Raw genomic sequence first — 19,629 nt, forward strand, 5'->3', positions numbered from 1 at the left:
GGATCATAAGGTATGGCAGGCTGGACCTTAAAAACATTTTGGAGCTTTGAGTTTTTCTGCTTATCTTTATGGGAATTTGTGACTTTGGAGTTAGGACATGAGAGGTGATAGTTTTGTCTAAAAATCATTGGTTGACAAGAGATGCAAGAAAGTGTGGAAGGATGTTAGTAAAATATTTTTGGTGATGTCTTAAATAATTCTCAAATTATCTCTGTAAGGTAAGTTTTATGATGACTATTAAAAAGACAGGGATCAAGACAGAGAAAGTTCAAGTCATTTATTCACTGCATTAAACAGTTTAGTGGATCAGGTAGGCATCAAAGTACCTAAATGTGTATCTAGGCATGGAGTACCAAATCATCATAATTTCCCTTTAGGTTAATCACATTAGATAAATTACCTAAAATTTTGTTCTAGTATGTGGTTTTTCTTCTGAGGAAGATGATTTTCAATTGTAAGTATCTTATCCATCTTTCTTTCTTTTATTTTCTCCTTTCTACCTATCCATTCTCTTCTGATTAATGCACCTCTCTCTACTATTTTAATGATTAGACAATTAATTGAAGACTTCCAGATTGATTATATAAATTAGGATTATATTCTGTTACATTCTGATACAAATATCCTAAAACAACTGGCTTAAGCAAGATAGAGTTCATTTCTGTCACATGAAATAGAAGCATTGCATAATGTATTTCTGGAAATCCACAAAACTCTGCTTTACATCTCATTGGTCAGACTTTAGTCACAAGGCCATATCTAGCTGCAAGGGAGGCTGGAAATGCAGTATGTTAGCTGTGTGCCATTCAACATAAATAAAATTGAGATTCTGTTACTAAGGAAAAGAGATCAGACAGGTGGTAGAATCTACAGATAGATCAGAATCTATCAGTAGATTCTACCACACAACATTCGTCTACTTTCTGCCTCTCTCTGTTTAATCTTGTATCTAATCTTGGCCCTTTCTGATTCCTTGGATGCCTTGACTATTTGGCTGTTAAAGAAGAAGATTTGGGAGGAAAGAGGACACAGGAGTTTAGAAGTCTCAAAACTCTAAAGGCTGAAGTATATTTATGAAGGCTCTTGAACTGGGAATTTTGATAAAAATATAGGTAACATTCACTGAACACTTACTGAGAGCCAAGATTTATGCCAAAGTATTTTATCTATACCACCTCACTTAATACTGAAAGCAAACCTATGAGGCAGTCATGATTACTATCCTTGTTTTACACTTGGGAAGACAGCCCTAGAGAGATTTGATAACTTGCCTAATTTCTCATGGCCAGTGATGGCAGAGGCAGAGTTTCTTTTTTAATCTCACTAACTCCAAAGATTTATTCAATTTCTATGTTTCTCACCACCTCAAAATGGGGAAGATAAGAGGATAGCAAGGTAATGGTGGGAAAGATCTATTTCAAGGTACCTGTAGATAGTTCTTTTCCCTTAAGCTTCTAAGAGAATATTGGCAGTGATGTATGTGGTGTGGACCCTGATTCTTGAGGCAGAGTTGATTGGTCCAGGGACAGACATCACCCCTTAAACTGCATCATGATGATTCCTTTCCTTGGAATATCCAGTTGGATTATGGAGGAACTGAACTGCAGGGGAACAGAATTGAAAGATTTATTGGAGAAAGTAGGGGCTTGGTTCTGAAGATGGAAACGGGAGAAGCTGCACAGTGTGGGTACAACTGTTGCTTCTGAAATGCCTTGAAGTCAGAACTAGTCTCTGGTTCTAGCTCTCGGATGTCATGACTAGGAACCTGAGTTTCATGGTCTCAAGGGTCTCTGTTGGGCTTACAATCAACTCTTTGATTTCATGTTTGTTTCAGTGTGTTTCTGTTTCTTAGAACTGTAAGCACCGCCAGTGTGGCAGATACCTACCTGCATTTAGAATAAATTTATTTCAGAGAGTAATGCAGCCAGACTGCTTGGGTTCAATTCCAGCTTCCCTACTTACTAATTATGTAACTTTGGGCACCTTACTTTCCCTCTCCATGCCTCAGTTTCTTTATAGAATGATCCATTAACTATGCATGGCACATAGTTAATATCACAGATGTGTTTATTATTCTTATTACTCTTCTGTGTTACCTTCTACGAGAAAAATAGCTTCTACTGCACAGAATAGAAAGAAATAGTAACAATAAAACAGTAACAATAATAGCTACTATTCACTGACCTGCCAGAGATTGTGAAATATTTTATGTAAATTAGTTCATTATCACTCCCAGCAACACCGCGAGGTAGGTAATGTTACCCCCCTTTTTTTCGAATAGGGAATTGAGGCCCAGGGAAATTAAGTAAGTTTTCCAGGATCACGAATAAGGGATCAACTCACAATTCACACACCTAGGTCTGATTCTAAAATCTCTGTCCCTTGTCTGGACCACCAATCACTAGTACTTGCTCTGTGCAAAGTAGGCTGGGGAAAATGGTCCAGGGTCTCTTTAGACCCTAATGAAATATACCATAAACTTCTCAAATACCTTGTATCTGTATAGTTCTTTTTTTTGGCATTATGAAATTACTTTAACATGAATTGCCTCATTTTCTGTTGTATATGCCAGAGTTCATTGGCATAAAAAGCACATAAATCTTTTGAGTCGATAAGAAAAATTCACTCAAGGCTTCGTTAATATCTATGAGTGTGATTTTTTTTCTCCTCTAGCTCTGACCTATAAATGGCTTATTTTGTCAGTGTGTTGAGCACGGAACTTTCAGCCGGTGGGCTATGAATGAAGTCTGTGACTGATGGTGGCGGAGTTCAGGGAAGGGGAAAAAAGTGAATGACAGAAAAAAGAGGCAATCAGTGTTTAAACAATAGCCCGCCATCAGCAAAAGAAATTCCCCGCGGGCTTCAGAACGCTGCTTTGTGTGGGAGGGGTCAGAGAGACCACAACCGTAAGCCGTCTCATGTCTTTTGAATCCATCTTGGCAAATTAGCTACTTGATGGCTTTCAAATGAGCTTGGGCAGCTTGTAGTTGTAATGACTGACAGGCTGGGGAAATCTGGACCTCTATGGAATAATGGTCTTAGGGGAGAGAAAAGAAAATGTTCTGATTAGATGCCATTGAAGGCTTTATTTGCACTATTCACAACACTAAATTATGAAGGTACCATCCTGACTTGATCTATTAAAAGGGCTTAAACAGGTCTAGGAATGACAATACAGATTCTTATATAGCTAAGCCTAAAGCAAAGCTGATTTTCATCCAAATTGGCTGGGGACTGGGGGAGGTTAAGTTTGGTGTCAGGTTTGAGCAGACACTTGTCTGGTTCCAAAGCCCTAAGAAAATTTCTAAAGAGTCTTAACCCCAGACATCGCTTATTAGTTTCTTTCTTGCCCATTCTCATTTCATGTCCCCTTTCATAAACTGAAAACATCTTCTTTGGGGGTCAGATACTTTGGGGAAATGGACATCAAGACCTAGTTAGTTTTGTTCCTTTATAACAGGAAATGATATTAGTGTTCCACACGTTATTACAAATATGCTAATCTGATAGACAAATATTTTAAGACTAGTGAGAGAATCCCATCTAACCTCCTCTCCTGAGACATGAAAGTTTATTGTAGACCACAATGTTAGAGATGTTTATATTTCAGTTCAGGCATACTTTGTTTCATCATCTAGGCAGTAACCATGGTTGACTACATAATATTTTTGTACTTAGCTATGCAACTATTTCTTCATATAGCCTTCTTACATAGCGTCTTCATTAATAACCAGCTGAAATGGAGCTCCTGTAACAGGGATGATAGCAAAAATTTTAAATATGATTGTTTAGAAAGTAATACATACTAGTTTTCATAAACTTCTGATTAAAAACATTTCAGTGTTTCTGATATAATACTGTTGCATTCCTATGATCACAGTGTAGCAGGTAACAAATATATGGTAGAATGATTTTTTTGGTATTTAGAGTTCGCTTAGCATTTTTACATGCTACCTCATTAATAATTGAAGTTAGTTATTTGTTCCAATTTAGAGATGAGAAAACTGACATTGACGGGGCAGGTAATTTATCTAAAATCATTCACTGGCAAGTAGGCAATAATCAAACCCAGGTTGTGACTCTAAGGCCAAGCTGTTTCATTCTCGTGTGAGAACAGCAGAACAGGGCAAGGGGAGTTATTTTGGCAGGTAGCCAGATACAAGGGGCCAGAGACTACCTCCCCATAGAGGAAGTCTTAACAAGATGCTCTTCACTCAATTCAAAATCAATTAGGAGGAACTAAGAATTTTCTTCCTAGATGAGTTCCCATTACCTGCCGTATTCATCTTCTTCCTTTTAAATCCTTTTTGTCCTTCTTGTTAACATCACCAGAGATGAGATCTTCACTTTGCTTTTCCAGCAGAAGTTCAGGTTTTTATGGGTTAATGCCCCTGAAGTTTGCCTTGGCTCCCAGGTTCCCCAATGAAAGCTGCATAGCATCGTCCAGTGGCAGGCTTACAGAGATAGATCCACCATACAATTATCGGGTAGAGCTATAATTACCTCTGCCTTCTAAATCACAGTGTAGGATCCTTATGCTATTTCCTTTGAACGTGATTGAATTAATTGCTATTACTATGTTATCATAAGCATGAACTAATAAACCCAACTTAGCTACCTCGTAATTCGAGAGTGCTTCCATAACAAAGAACCTGGCGCCTGAGAGTGGGATCGTTGCACTGATGAAATATGCAAACTGCCTTCGCCATCAGATTGCTGTTGCTTGCCTTTAGCGGGGGATTATAGCTCTCATGAAAGTCTTAGAGGTAGTGTAGTGTCCTGAGCCGGAGGCTTGGAAACGCCTGGAACTTCCCAGAGGCTCGAAGCCCTAGCATGGTTGACCGCACAATGGAACGTCGCTCACAGTACCATTGGTGTGTGTTTAGGAAGAGAGCTTAGGACTGGGTTTCTGTGTGCACATAAATGGACTCAGGACATTTGGGAAGGAGTAGGTATGTCTTTACGTTCCATCAACAGGCAAGCCTGTTATACTGGTAATGCTCTGTCATGGAGAGATAGAAGAACTGGTTTGGAAAAGCTTAAACCCTTGTTCATCCCACTCACGTTCTGACCTATCACCCAGTTTTTTAGGAGAATCTGGAGCCAACATTTGCAACATTTTCTCCCTCCTTGTAAGGTATGTTTGAATTCTGGGATAACAAACAGGTATCCTTCCAATTATGCGCTGTGCCTGGATCAGTCGATGTAGCTTGGTATCAGTCTATCTGTGTATCTTTATAGCTATGTACATGCCTATTTGTGAACTTCTGTATCTCCTTTTGTATCTTTTTGGGACATGCTGGCATGAATAGGCCCAGATTACTAACTCCAGGCTGGAGTTCATGGATAACAAGAGGAAACTTGAAGAGGACCTAATAATTTAGAGCCTGAGGCTTTCTGGCTTTCCAGAAATCCTACAACATTTTTTCCCTCCCTAACACGTTGCTTCTGTGATGTCTCTCGCATCTGTCTGCTCCAACTGCTACCATGCCAGCTCCTTTATTTATTACCCATCAGATGGACAGTTGTGACAGTTTAGTAACCAAGCTCCCTGCCTCTTCCTTCTCAACCATCCTAAACCACATACCCTGTCTCCCGTTCAGACACTGCCAATGATTCCCCAAATCTTGGCTGGCAGTTTAAAGCCCTTCGTCCACATCAGCCTCTTTCTCCTTCTTTTTCCTCCCTGGTGAGGACACTTTTTTTTAAGTCCCACTAGGGTGGCTGCTCTTTTTGAGATGTTATGTGGCCCTTCCTGATTCTGTACCATTTCTTATACAAGTCCTTCCAACTAAAATATTCTTTCCCCCACCTCAGCATTTGAGCCCATCTTGAATAACATTCTGATATTGAAAAAAAAATCTTTGATTTCCCCAAAAAGAAGCACGGCATGGCATGTGGGATCTTAGTTCCCCGACCAGGGATCGAACCTGCATCCCCCTGCAGTGGAAGTGTGGAGCCTTAACCACTGGACTGCCAGGGAAGTCCTCTTTCAATTTTACAATCCTAAGTATATCTAGCTTGGATGCCCCTGTCTACCCCCATTGCCATTGCTTTAGTTTAGGGGATGATTTCTTTGGTTTTTTAATGAGCATTTTTTTAAAATAAACTTATTTCTTTATTTATTTGTTTTTGGCTGCGTTGGGTCTTCGTTACTGCCCTCCGGCTTTCTGTAGTTGCGGCGAGCGGGGACTACTCTTCATTGCAGTGCGCTGGGTTGTCCTTGTGGTGGCTTCTCTTGTTGTGGAGCATGGGCTCTAGGCGCATGGGCTTCAGTAGTTGTGGCACGTGGGCTTCAGTAGTTGTGGCTCACAGGCTCTAGAGCGCAGGCTCAGTAGTTGTGGTGCACGGGCTTAGTTGCTCCGCCGTATGTGGGATCTTCCAAGACCAGGGCTCGAACCTGTGTCCCCTGCATTGGCAGGTGGATTCTTAACCACTGCACCACCAGGGAAGTCCTAGGGGATGATTTCTTCTCTGCAATGTTGCAAAATGTTATTCCTTATCTTCCATCTTCCAATCATCCACACATATTGCTACCCTTGTGATATGTTCAGAACGCTAACATGATCATTTACTTATTACTCCTCTACTTAAAATCATGTCATAAGACGAGAAAATTTGGATGGATGAGTCAGGGGAAGCTATTGCATTATCCTTCATATTTTTATATAAAAACACAAATTCTTTTTATACTACAAGTAAATCCTTTCATTGTTCCTTGCTTCCTACAGATTGGAAACCAGTCTGTTTACATGACATGGAAATCCCTTCATAATTCAATCGGTGACCTGTTGGAAGGTCAAGCTTCCTTGGATACCAGTTTCCAAGATGCACTCTTGACGTTTGCATTCACCATAGAGATTTGAAGGCTCTTTGGCATCTGTGTCCTGGCACAGCCTGCACTGCATCCCTGCCTGTATCCTTTGCAGGGTGGAGGGATCTCCTTAACCTCAGTGTTCAAGTGCCACCTCATCTGTGTAGTTTTATCTCCCCAGGTAAAACATGCCTCTGTTCTAGTACTTACCATGTGGCCTGTACTATTCATTGTTATTTATTTACAGACACCCAGATCCAAAAAAAAAAAAAAAAAAGATTTAAGGTAGATTTGTGTATTTCCCAAGCCCAGGAATCTGGTACTTTTTATTTTGTACCCTGGATACCTGGGTCACACCAAATTATAGAATTTATTATTATTATTTTAATATGGATTTGTGGACCAGTTAAAACAAATAAAGCCATAAAAGCTAGAGTTAGAAGAATAAGTAGTGATTATTTATATAAGCCTTTTGCAATGCAGCTGAGGGGTCTAAGGTTTTTGTAGTCTCCTTAGCATCCAATACAATTTGCTGTATTTAAATAATTTAGTTTCTTTTCTAAATACATGTTACTAACTATACATGATTGCCTTTATATAGATTTGTCTATTTTTCTTCAAAGATTTTCTCTTCCGTCTCCTCACTGAGTTGCTTCTGAGCAGAAACCTGCTGTGATCTTCATCTTTGTTTCTTCATCTTTGATTCTTTATCTCTGATCCTTTTTCATATATTAAGATATGGAGTTTATCTTTTTCCTCTGTTTTTAAGATTTTCTCTGTATCACTGGTGTTGAAGAATTTGGTTATAATGTGTCCCGGTGTTATTTTCTTCATGTTTCTAGAGATGGGATTTGTAGAACTTCCTGTATCTATTGGTTTACAGTTTTCATCAGATTTTCAATACTTTCAACCATTTTTCTTCACATAATTTTCCCCCCTCCTCCTCTCATTTGGAGACTCCAATTACATGTATTGGCTGCTTGACATTTTCTCACAGCTCAAGGATGAACTATTCTTTTTGAGTCTCTGTGTTTCATTTTGGGTAGTTTCTATTGCTATGTCTTCAAGTTTATTAATTTTTTCTCCTATAATATTTAATCTGACACTAATCCCATCTAGTGAGTTTTCCATTTCACACATTGATGTTTTCACCTCTAGAAGTGGGATGTGGGTCTTTTTTTATATCTTCCATCATTCTACTTAACTTTTTGAACAAAGGGAATATATTTATAGTAACGATTGTAATGTCCTTGTCTGCTAATTCTAGTATCTGTGTCTGTTCTGGCTATGTTTTGATTGATACATTTTTCTCTTCATTTTAGATCATATTTTCTGTCTTCTTTGCTTGCCTGATTAGATGTCAGATGTGAAACTTACATTATTGGGCGCTGGATATATTTTATTCTCAGAAGTGTTCCTGAACTTTGTTGTGGGGTGCCGTCGAGTACTTAGAAGCAGTTTGGTCCTTCCGGGTCTTGCTGTTAAGATTTGTTAGGTGCATCGGATCAATGCTCATTCTAGGGCTAATTATTCCCCACTACTGAGTTTCCTCATTATGAAACTCTCTACCCAATGACCTGTGAATCTCGAGGCTTTCCAATCTGACTTTTGGGAACTATTCCCAACTTTTTGTGAGTACTGGGCACTCTTCCTCTAAATCCTTTTGGATGGTTCTTTTTCTAGCCTTAGTAGTTTCCTCACATGCATGAGCTGATCAGTACTAAGTTAAATACCAGAGGGGGTTTCCATGCAGAATATCTGTCATTCTCTCTCTGAGCAGCTCTCTCTTTTCTGATACTTTGTCCTTAGAACAGGGCTGCCTTGGTCTCTCCAGAGCCTCAACTCCATCTCCATGCCAAGCTCCACCTGAGTTACCCCTTCAAGTCTTGTGGGCTGGAAACCTCCCAAGACAGTAAGCTAGGCTGTTAGAAGGCTCAGTGTTTGCTTCTCATCTTTTAAGGATGACTGTCCTTCATTGTCTGACATACATGGTCTTAAAGATCATATTTTTGTGTCCTGGGCACCTACGTCATGCCAAATTATAGAGGTTATTATTTTAATACGGATTTGTGGGCCAGTCACCAGTTTCAGGTGGGAGGGAAATTTGGTCACCATTATTACCTCTTGGTTGGATTCTCTTTATTTGAAATTATATTTCCCATGTTTCTCCTCAAATGTATGGCTAGAATTAAGTCTTCTACTTACCCAATCTCCTCTCAATGTTATTATCTTTTTAACTTTTTTTTTTTCAAGAGAATAGTTCCAACCTTGCTAGAGTAGAATGATTCTTCTGAATAATGAGTTCATTGTTCTGCAGGTTTTTCTCTTCTTCATTCCCCCAGCTATTGTCCTTTATCATTGTAGAGTTTTGACACTGATCTGCAAATGTCCTGGGCAAAATATAAACTGACATGTTTGCCTCTACTGTGTCTTGTTGTATCATAAGATGTTTTATTGCAGATAGAGTGTGCAAACTGTGGGCTAAGAAGGTTCAGACCAACATTTACAAAAGTGATACACGCTTTGGGTAAAAAGAAATCATATTTCTAATATTTTGTACTATTGGATAATGTTACTGCAATCCTACCTGTAATGGTGGATTCATATTTGATTCTTTCGTGTCTCTCTCCATCCCCTGATATCTGATGTTTAATTATAGCAAGTATATTTCTATAAAATCTTTCTCAACTGTTCTTCCCTCTGTATTTACACTTCTTAGTTTAGGTTCTAATAAAATATTCATTGACTGCTCTAATAGTTTCTACTTCCAATACCTGTGCATATTGGACAAGTCATCAAATATGTGTTTATATTCTTTGCTCTAGGAAGTGTTGAGAGCTGGCTTGGGATGGACCAATAGTATTAAAGCAAAGCTTTATTGGCTGCCTCCTTCCTGTTCAAAAACCCTAATGAATTCCTCCCTCTAAGAGAATAAAATCCAAACTCCTTTTTATGACACTCACAAGATCTTATACAGCCTACATTTTTTGTTAAACTAAAAAGTGTTTTTGTTCTTCTGATACACTGAATATTCTCTTTGCTTTGCTAGACTTTGATACAGTGCTTTGCTAGACTTTCTCCTTCAAGTTCTAACTCAAACTCTTCTTTACCACAAAGCCAAATTTGATCACCTCCAAATTGGGTTTTCTTTTCTCATGGACTCTCTCACTTTTTACCTTATGTTATTTTTACTTATGTTTATATATCTTATCTCCTTCACTGACTATAAGACAGTTTGAGGACAGGGTTGGCATTGGCTTATATTTCTATTTTCCGACATGCTTTGCAGTTAATCACAGGTGTCAATAAAAGCTTGGAGAATGGATGAGTAAATTAGGACAAGGAATCACTTTTTATCAAAACAGTTCTAAATGAATCAAAAAAATTCAGGAATGTTTTATCTTGTGCCTACTTGTGACTATGGGAACAAACAGAACTCACGGCCCATTGGGTTGAGCAGCGGAGAATAGAGTCTTGTGAGATTGTTTTTGATGGTTTCCTTTTGGATCAACACAGAGTACTAAATTAGCAATTCAACACCAAGCTTCAATTGATAAAATACCAAGATGACTGGTATAGAGGTATTATAGTCCAGTTTAGTGTCCTTCATAACCAAATCCTTTGAGATCTACCATTATGGAAGCTGAGCTAAGACCAAGGTGAGTTGATAACAAATGGAGATGCCTGCTTGGTACATTGAAATGCAGAGTAGATTCATATTTCTTTTAAGTAAAAGTTGTTAATGGGGACCTTGAGGTCATGGAAGTGGAAAATAGAAAACTTAGAAAAAACAAACTCCTAGCTCTGCCTCTCTAGCTAGATAACTAGATAACTAGATAAGCTAGATAACTAGAGCCTTAACTTAACCTAAGCCTCAATTTTCTCATCTGTAAAATGGGAATAATAATACTCCAGAGTGTTTTTGTAGGAGTAAATTAGTTATTTTGAATTAAATTCTTAGCACAGTACTTTTTGTTATGCTAGTAAGCATTATATAAGTTCTATTATTACTATTATTATTATTATATCATGACTTACAAAATATTTACATTTTCCTTTTATCCGAGTTTGATTTGGGGCTTTATTTGTGTGTTGGACGTGCTTAAACTGTATTTGTTGACAAAATAAGTGAGGCTAGGCCTTCCCTCGTGTCTTGTCATGGAGGGGCTTATACTGGAAAGCATCCCATGGCAGTGAGTGACATTAAACACTGAAATGAGAGAGAGATTCAGGAGGACTCTTCACTGAGACCTTTAGGATTAGCATAGGAACTCATTTGCGTCATCTTAGATAGAATCCTGTTAGAAGGCCAAGAGAAGATGAGAGGGCAGGCGAAGTCATATCTAGTTCATGATTTTAAAATTGCAAATATCAGTCATTCCGCCATGTAGACAACGCTGCCTCCTGGCATATTCCTCATACCCAAGTTACCTGCTTCGGAGAATATCAATTAAATCCCTTTGGGAGCATGACACTTGCTAGATTACTACAACCTAACATTCCAAACAGCACAGCAGGCTCCAACTTGCCATCAATATTAAAACATAAGACAAGAACCGGCAAAAATAATGTGTAAAAAAATATAGATGGTTGCTTAAAGTGCTGAGAAGGCACCTTATTTCCAGACACACTCCTCTTCTTGTTGCCACAACGTCTAGAACTTCATAGTTATACATCCATTCTTTTGGGACAACATATTTGACCAGACTCATCTTTCCCCTTTCAATTTGCTATTATTAAAAAGAGGGGAGGCTTCCCTGGTGGCGCAGTGGTTGAGAGTCCGCCTGCCGATGCAGGGGACACGGGTTCGTGCCCCGGTCTGGGAAGATCCCACATGCCGCGGAGCGGCTGGGCCCGTGAGCCATGGCTGCTGAGCCTGCGCGTCCGGAGCCTGTGCTCCGCAACGGGAGAGGCCAAGGCAGTGGGAGGTCCTAGTACTGCAAAAAGAAAAAAAAAAAAAAATGAGGGAAACCTTAAATCCTAGAACTGTTAAGACCTTAGGTGCATTTTCCTAGCAGGGAGGCAGGATAACATGGCATGGGGAAAACGTTACTTTTACATGAAATTGGGAGGAGTGGGAGACTATTTGGGTGGAAGACACAGGACTTGTTAGGAGCGGAGGCCACAGTGACTCAGTGTGGCTTGGATGGCAGAGGTTGGAGGCAGGTCAAAATAGACACAAGAGGACTGAGAAGGTATTGAAGTAAAACATCTTTGGTTTCTCACTATGGCTGAAAGCCACGTCTCATGACTCTCATAATTCAGATAAAGGTGTTGGATTAGATACAGTGTTTCTCAGCCCACCTTATACTCAGACCCTATACCTCCAACCACCTTGAGTGAAAGAATGGAGGAGAGGTTTGGGTGTACATATGGGTGGGATAAAGACCTGGACCATTGCTACTGTCAAGGTAGAGAGAACACATGACTCTTTATTTTTGTAGAGGTTTCGTCTTCTATGCCTGTGCTCGGGGGCTGGAACCCTGGGCTGCAATCCCTTCCAGCTAGAACATGCATGGATTCTGTAAACTCAGCACAACATTCTGCCTTGGAGATGTGCTATGTTCATCAATTTGATTTAAATGTATGATCTAAGTATTTCCAGCAACGTAAAACCACTGTCCAGGTATACGGGCATGTGATGTGAGAAATGGAGCCAATTACCAGCACAACATGGGAAAAACAAACCCAAACAGAATTCAGCACGTCTTCCTCACTTATCTCTTGATTTCAAGTACCCGTGGTTTTAGGGTCTGAATTATCTACACGAATTGCCTCAGCATTTCCCTTCAATTTCTATATGGAGATAAATCAAATTATGGCCAACATTACCATTGCCCCCAATCTCTTTTAAGCTTCAAGATAATAAACATCTCCTAACAACTTAAAAAAATTGAGATGCCCTTTTCACTTTGACCATACAGATGGGAAAGTTGTAAGTAATGATGCTAGACCCTCTTCAGAAATAAAATGTGATGAAGAGTTCAGTCTTCTGATTAAATTCTCCCAATAAAATCTCACCTAGCCTATTCTTCCCCCAGGGATAAAGGGTTGTGCATACAATGGACATTATTTTTCTTTTGAACGTACTTGTATCTTGTCAAGATGTCATCAGTACAAGTACTTTGATGTTTTTAGTGCAACGATTGAGAAGCAGGTTGAATTTTTCAGTCCTCCCAGCCAATATAAGTCAGTCTGAGATACTTAATTTCTACTTGAGATCCTTCGTTTCTATTATAAACAGATCCCGCAGTGGGAGATAAATTTCATGGTAACAGTTTGGACTTTTTTATGAACCACCTGCAAGTTTTCTGCAAACAACATGTTTTATGGAAGCTCAAGGCAGTGTTCACCCATCAAGCCCTGACAGTAAGAGGAGGATGGATGGGGCCTTATCTCGGGCACACATGTAACCTTCCTTGTCCCCTGGCCTGACCTTCCTCTGCACTCATTTATGAAAATGATTCATCTTTAAAAAGCTTCCTCGCTCTGCCTGTGGGCTGTAGATCTTTATGCACTGGGCTTGTGTAAGCTGAGGTTATAAACTTCGGTGTGTAAGCCATTTGGAGGGGCTTCATTTTGAATATTGGAAGAAGGAAAGTGCACAATACATGTGTTTCCTTAAAGGAAAAAGTCCTGGACTCTCTTCTACAGAAAGATGCTCCCAAGGGATTCCATTGAAAGAGATTTGTTGGGATTCGCCTTTTATTTATGTTGCTAATGTGCTGCCACATTTAGCACATTAACTGTTTGCCATGCCAGAGCACGGCAGACGGTGCCAGTGACGTGAACATGCCACGCTCCACGTGGAGAAAGAGACCCTGCACTTCGCATTTCATGTTTGTAAAGGGCACTGCAGCGGGAGTTATTTGTGTCAGGACTAGTGAGAACTGCTAGCATCCCTCAGAATATTCCTTTGAACTGAAAAGCCTTAGAAGGTGGGAGTAGGAACTATAACTGAGGGAATCACGAGCTGAACAGAAGTGGAAATAGGAAGAGAGAACACAGTGTGAATTGATTCACCCATTCAGGCTGAATTGATGGGTTGGAAGAGCCAGGGTTATTTCTACAGTTCTTAAGAATTGCGTCACATGTCGGAAATAGGGCAAGACACACAAGGAAATAAACATGCATGAGAGTTTTGAGTTAAGAGAGAGGAAGAAGATAGAAAATGTTGATACAATGTTTTTATTTTTAAAAATTTTTATCTTTGAATTATTTGTTTATTTTTCTTTATCTTTTTCTTCTTTTTATTGAACGACAGATTCTTTCAATTCTATAGTGCTTTACAATTTTCAAAAGGTTCACACACATGATTTCATATAATCCCATAATAACCCTTTTACCCCTCTCTCCCTAGCTTGCCCCTCCCCACCGTTAACCACTAGTTTGTTCTCCATTTCTATGAGTCTGCCTCTTTTTTGCTTTATTCACTAGTTTGTTGTACTTTTAAGATTCCACATGTAAGTGATATCATACAGTATTGATCTTTCTCTGTCTGTCTTATTTTACTTAGCATAATGCCCTCCAAGTCCATCCATGTTGTTGCAGGTGGCAAAATTTCATTCTCTGTTATGGCTGAGTGGTATTCCATTGTGTATATATATATATATATATATATATATATACCACTTCTTCTTTATCTAGATATAATGTTTTTTAAAATTCAAAACCTGGCTGCATCAATCTTGAGCTGCAGACCTTACTGGTAAAGACCTTGGCCTTCTGTAAGAAAATTTAGGGATAGGGAGGGAGGGAGGGAGACGCAAGAGGAAGGGGATATGGGGATATATGTATATGTATAGCTGATTCACTTTGTTATACAGGAGAAGCTAACACACCATTGTAAAGCAATTATACTCCAATAAAGATGTTGAAAAAAGAAAATTGAATCTATACAATTCTTAACCATCACTTAGTCTAGGCTTAACCTGTACCTAACCGTTATAACCATCATATTCTTTCAGATGTGATTCCTTAATATAAAGAGATTCTTTGTTTATCCAAAATAAATTCTCCGTAGAATAATTCTTTGTATGAAATATACTTTGAAACATACATCTGTTCCATAGGGTTAGATGGTCGGTCATCAGTAATGTGTTTTGGTCTATTTACTTCTAAGGTATTTACTTTCACACCTTTGTTCTTGGATTTGAAATTCTTGGCTTTGAAATGTCCGATCAGCCAAGCTGCCGCTTCACCATTGTTTTTATAACATTTGCACAGGGCCTTTCTTCTTTCACTTGAAGCTCCATGCTTCAGTACAAAGATGCAGAGCTGTGTGATCACTGTGCAAGGAGCCAGTTGACATGGAGTGATAGCAAAACCTGCCCAGGTACTGGCTTGAAAATGCTTTTGTCTTCAGTCCAGTCTGAGCATTAACCATGGCACTCCAGAACTCATCCGGTGCTTTGCATCTTCAAAGTTCTTTGCATGCATTGACTAATTCATCCTTATGACGCTCTTGCCAGGTAAAAGTTACCATCATGGTGAATTAGAAGATTAGGAAATCTCAAAGTCCTTGCAGTACTAGACCCTCAGGCCCCTCAATAATGCCTCCAAACAGGAATCCCTTCAGCGGTGACCTCCATTGTGTTCCTCTCCCAAAGCAGATGCTGCCTTAGTTGGTTCCAAATTTAAACCTCAAAACAAACAAACAAACAAACAAAACATGTATTTTGGAAAGACCAAACACTGAATACCTGTAAAATACCTATCTACCTCACTGAGCTGCAAGCAGTGTTATAGTTTTCCTTTAATTAAAAAAACAATTAAGGTGTAATTTACATACAGTGTAATTCACCCTTTTTAGTGCAGGCATCTGTGCGAGTTTTCACAAACGCAGACAGTTGAATAACCACCATCACCATCAAGACATAAAACAAGTCAATCACACCTACCAATTCCCTGCCACCCCTCCTCCTGTACTCAGCCATAGGCAATGCTGTCTCTAGAGTTTTGTCTTGGCAAGAATGTCAGATAAATAGAATCATATAACATACAGCCTTTTAACTCTGGCTCTTTTCACTTAGGGAAATGCTTTTGTATGCAACCGTGTTGCTGTGTGTGTTAGTATATTAATATACTCATTTTTGTTGCTGAGTAGTGTTCCAGGGTAGGGATGTACCACAGTTAGTCTATCCCTTCTGTGTCTGAGGGACACTTAGATTGTTTTTAGTTTTTGGTGAGTGCAAATAAAGCCACTATAAACGTCTGCGTACAGCTCTTTGTGTGAACGTAAGTTTTCATTTATCTTGGCTGGGGTGATACGTAAAAAAAATTTTTTTAGGTGAGAAAATAAGGATGGATATGTCACTTCAAACAGTAATGAGAAATTATTATTGACTCCTAATACTTAAACTTTTTGAATAAGAATGTCTTTAGACCTTAACTCACAAGTCTCCCAGATCAAAAAACACTGTGTCTTGGGGCTTCCCTGGTGGCGCAGTGGTTGGGAGTCCGCCTGCCGATGCAGAGGACACGGGTTCGTTCCCCGGTCTGGGAAGATCCCACATGCCGCGGAGCGGCTGGGCCCGTGAGCCATGGCTGCTGAGCCTGCACGTCCGGAGCCTGTGTTCCGCAACGGGAGAGGCCACAACAGTGAGAGGCCCGTGTACCACAAACAAAACAAAACAAAACAAAACACTGTGTCTTGATGAATGGATAAAGGAGATGTGGTACATATATATACAATGGAATACTACTCAGCCATAAAGAAGAATGAAAAAATGCCATTTGCAGCAACGTGGATGGAACTAGATATTATCATACTAAGTGAAGTAAGTCAGAAAGAGAATGACAAATACTGTATGATGTCACTTATATGCGGAATCTTAAATGTGACACAAATGAACTTATCTACAAAATAGACTCACAGACAGAGAACAGACTTGTGGTTGCCAAGGGGGCAGGGGGTGGGGGAGGGATGGAGTGGGATTTTGGGGTTAGCAGATGCAAACTATTACATATAGAATGGATAAACAACAAGGTCCTATTGTATAGCACAGGGAACTATATTCAATATCCTAAGATAAACCTTGTAATGGAAAAGAATATTTAAGAAATAATGTATATATAGGTATAGCTGAATCACTCTGCTGTACAACAGACATTAACACAGCACTGTAAATCAGCTATATTTCAATAAAAAAAAGTGTCTTCAGACTGCATCCAAACACTTGATAATCACTTTTTCAGTCATTTAACAAATATTTTGAGCGACTACTGTGTGCCAGCCATACTTTAGGTACTATTTTTTTTTTTTTTAGGTACTATTTTTGATAATGAAGTAAGAGAGAAGGATGTTTCTGAACAAAAAAAAATTCACATTTGCTGCCTTATACACCAGCATTCTCTATTCCTATTATTCTTTCTTAAAGTGTGTGTGTATGTGAGAGAGAAAGAGAGAGAGAGAGAGAGAGAGAGAGAGAGAGAGAGAGAGAGAGAGAAGACTTTCTCACAGATCCCCTGTATCTTCCAGCAGGGAATGGTGTATTGCATTTCTACTCTCTGTTAATTCCTTTGAAGATTTCAGAAAGCCTTGTTTACAGCAAGCACTAAACTCTCTTATTATGCCCCCAAATTGGGTAGTGGATTGTGAACCTATAGCCGAATGGTGTTTCAGTAAGGTAAGTGAGGAGGGGGGCTGCTTATTGGTTTGAGGGGAGAGAACCTTGGAAGGATCCTAAGAGCAAATTTTATCCCCACTGTCTTGTATATAAACGTGTGAGATGCTATTAGATATTTGTTGCTTTGCATCAAGCATTCTTATAAATAATTTAAAAAATAAAACATCACATTGTACTGGAAAAGAGCATGCATACTCCAGCATTCTCCTATTCTTGTTTAGGGGCATGAAAGCAAATCTAAGGAAGTAGCTATATGGAGAGGAAAAAAGAGAACAATTGTATTGGAAGCTTAGAGGCTGCTGTGTGCTGAGGTAAGCCATGCTTACTTCACATTTTTGCCTAAGATCGATTTCCTGGGGTAAAAGGAGACAGAATTCTGTGTCCAGTGATCTTGCTTTTCAGTCTTAGAGTGCTTAGTTTTACAACCAAATCAAGAAATTAGCTGGACAAGTAGGTCTTCAATTCATTGAGTAATTTTGTGGCTGTAGAAAAAAATTTTTAGATATTTAATCAATAGAGTTGTCCCATATGTACTAACTGGTTTGGGAAACAGGAAAAGCTCTTACCTAATTAACCATGAAACAAAGTGTAGCGAAGACATTTGAAATGACAGGGTCCTACCCTACCAAGGAATCTGGGCATTTGTCTCCTAATGGAAAACTCAGAACTGGCTGCAAACATTTCCAAATGAGACACTTAATTGTTAAAATGATCTGGGCTATAATTATTTGATTTCCTATCAGCACACTTTAAAAATTACAAAGAGCCTATTTCTTTCCCCCAAAGGGCCGGGACCCATCTTGTTAGTCAAGACCACTTGGGCTAACATTTGGCTCCAGTGATAGGGAAACCTCAGGAGGACAAGCAAGGCATTTTCTGGGAACCTTCGCTCACTCCTTTTCCTGATGAATTGTCATGCCCTTCTGAGAAAGTAACCCATCAGTCCTCTGAAACAGAGAATCAGATAACCAAGTTATGCTAAGCTGATTTGCCCGCTGATAAGTGATGAACTTCACCGAGGCTACCTGCCCACAATTCTTTTGAGAGCAAAACGGCCAGAGCCTGAGATAATGAGGATGTACATCAGAGTCACGCTTTTCCTTGGCCTGCGCGGCGATAACGGTGACTTCCGGGTCTTCATCAGCATCCTATGTGTACATTTCATCTGACACAGCAAATGCTGGTATAACAGAAATGACTAGAGAACTGTGCAATGCCAGAAATGCAGTCAATTTTCAATCAGTGTTACAGAATGTAGCTCACGATGGTGATCATGGCTCTTCTCAGTGGTTTAAGCAACACGCTTCTCTAGACCTGTTGCCTTAACTACCATGCCAAAGAGGCATTCCACTAAAACATGACACAAATGAACTTATCTATGAAACAGAAAGAGACTCATAGACAGAAAACAGACTTGTGGTTGTCAAGGGGGAGGGCAAGTCGGGGAGGGATGGATTGGGAGTTTGGGGTTAGCACATGCAAACTGTTTTTTTTTTTAAACATTTTTATTGGAGTATAATTGCTTTACAATGGTGTGTTAGTTTCTGCTTTATAACAAAGTGAGTCACCTATACATAGACATATATCTCCATATCGCCTCCCTGTTGCGTCTCCCTCCCACTCTCCCTATCCCACCCCGCTAGGTGGTCAAAAAGTACCGAGCTGATCTCCCTGTGCTATGCGGCTGCTTCCCACTTGCAATCTATTTTACGTTTGGTAGGTAGTGTATATAAGTCCATGCCACTCTCTCACTTCGTCCCAGTTACCCTTCCCCCTCCCCGTGTCCTCAAGTCCATCTCTACGTCTGCTTCTTTATTCCTGTTCTGCCCCTAGGTTCTTCATAACCATATTGTTTTCAGATTCCATGTATATGTGTTAACATACGGTATTTGTTTTTCTCTTTCTGACTTACTTCACTCTGTATGACAGTCTATAGGTCCATCCACCTCACTACAAATAACTCAATTTTGTTTCTTTTTATGGCTGAGTAATATTCCATTGTATATATGTGCCACATCTTCTTTATCCATTCATCTGTCGATGGACACTTAGGTTGCTTCCGTGTCCTGGCTATCGTAAATAGAGCTGCAGTGAATATTGTGGTACATGGTTCTTTTTGAATTATGGTTTTCTCAGGGTATATGCCCAGTAGTGGGATTGCTAGGTTGCATGGTAGTTCTATTTTTA

General features: G+C 39.5%; 1 long non-coding RNA gene across 3 annotated transcripts in view; it reads right to left on the reverse strand.

Annotated features, from left to right (window-relative positions):
- Positions 1-19,629, reverse strand: part of LOC137204473 (uncharacterized) — a 52,522-nt gene that overhangs the window by 1,319 nt on the left and 31,574 nt on the right. The window contains exon 2 of one of the 3 annotated variants that reach the window (XR_010933649.1): positions 1,427-1,601. This is a non-coding gene — a long non-coding RNA (uncharacterized lncRNA). Of the gene's footprint in view, positions 1-1,426; positions 1,602-10,793; positions 11,752-14,574; positions 15,457-19,629 lie in introns of those variants that run through there. The other 2 variants (XR_010933664.1, XR_010933672.1) reach the window with 2 other exon arrangements.

The sequence above is a fragment of the Pseudorca crassidens genome, chromosome 1 (assembly GCF_039906515.1).
Source record: "Pseudorca crassidens isolate mPseCra1 chromosome 1, mPseCra1.hap1, whole genome shotgun sequence".
Taxonomy (NCBI): Eukaryota; Metazoa; Chordata; class Mammalia; order Artiodactyla; family Delphinidae; genus Pseudorca; species Pseudorca crassidens.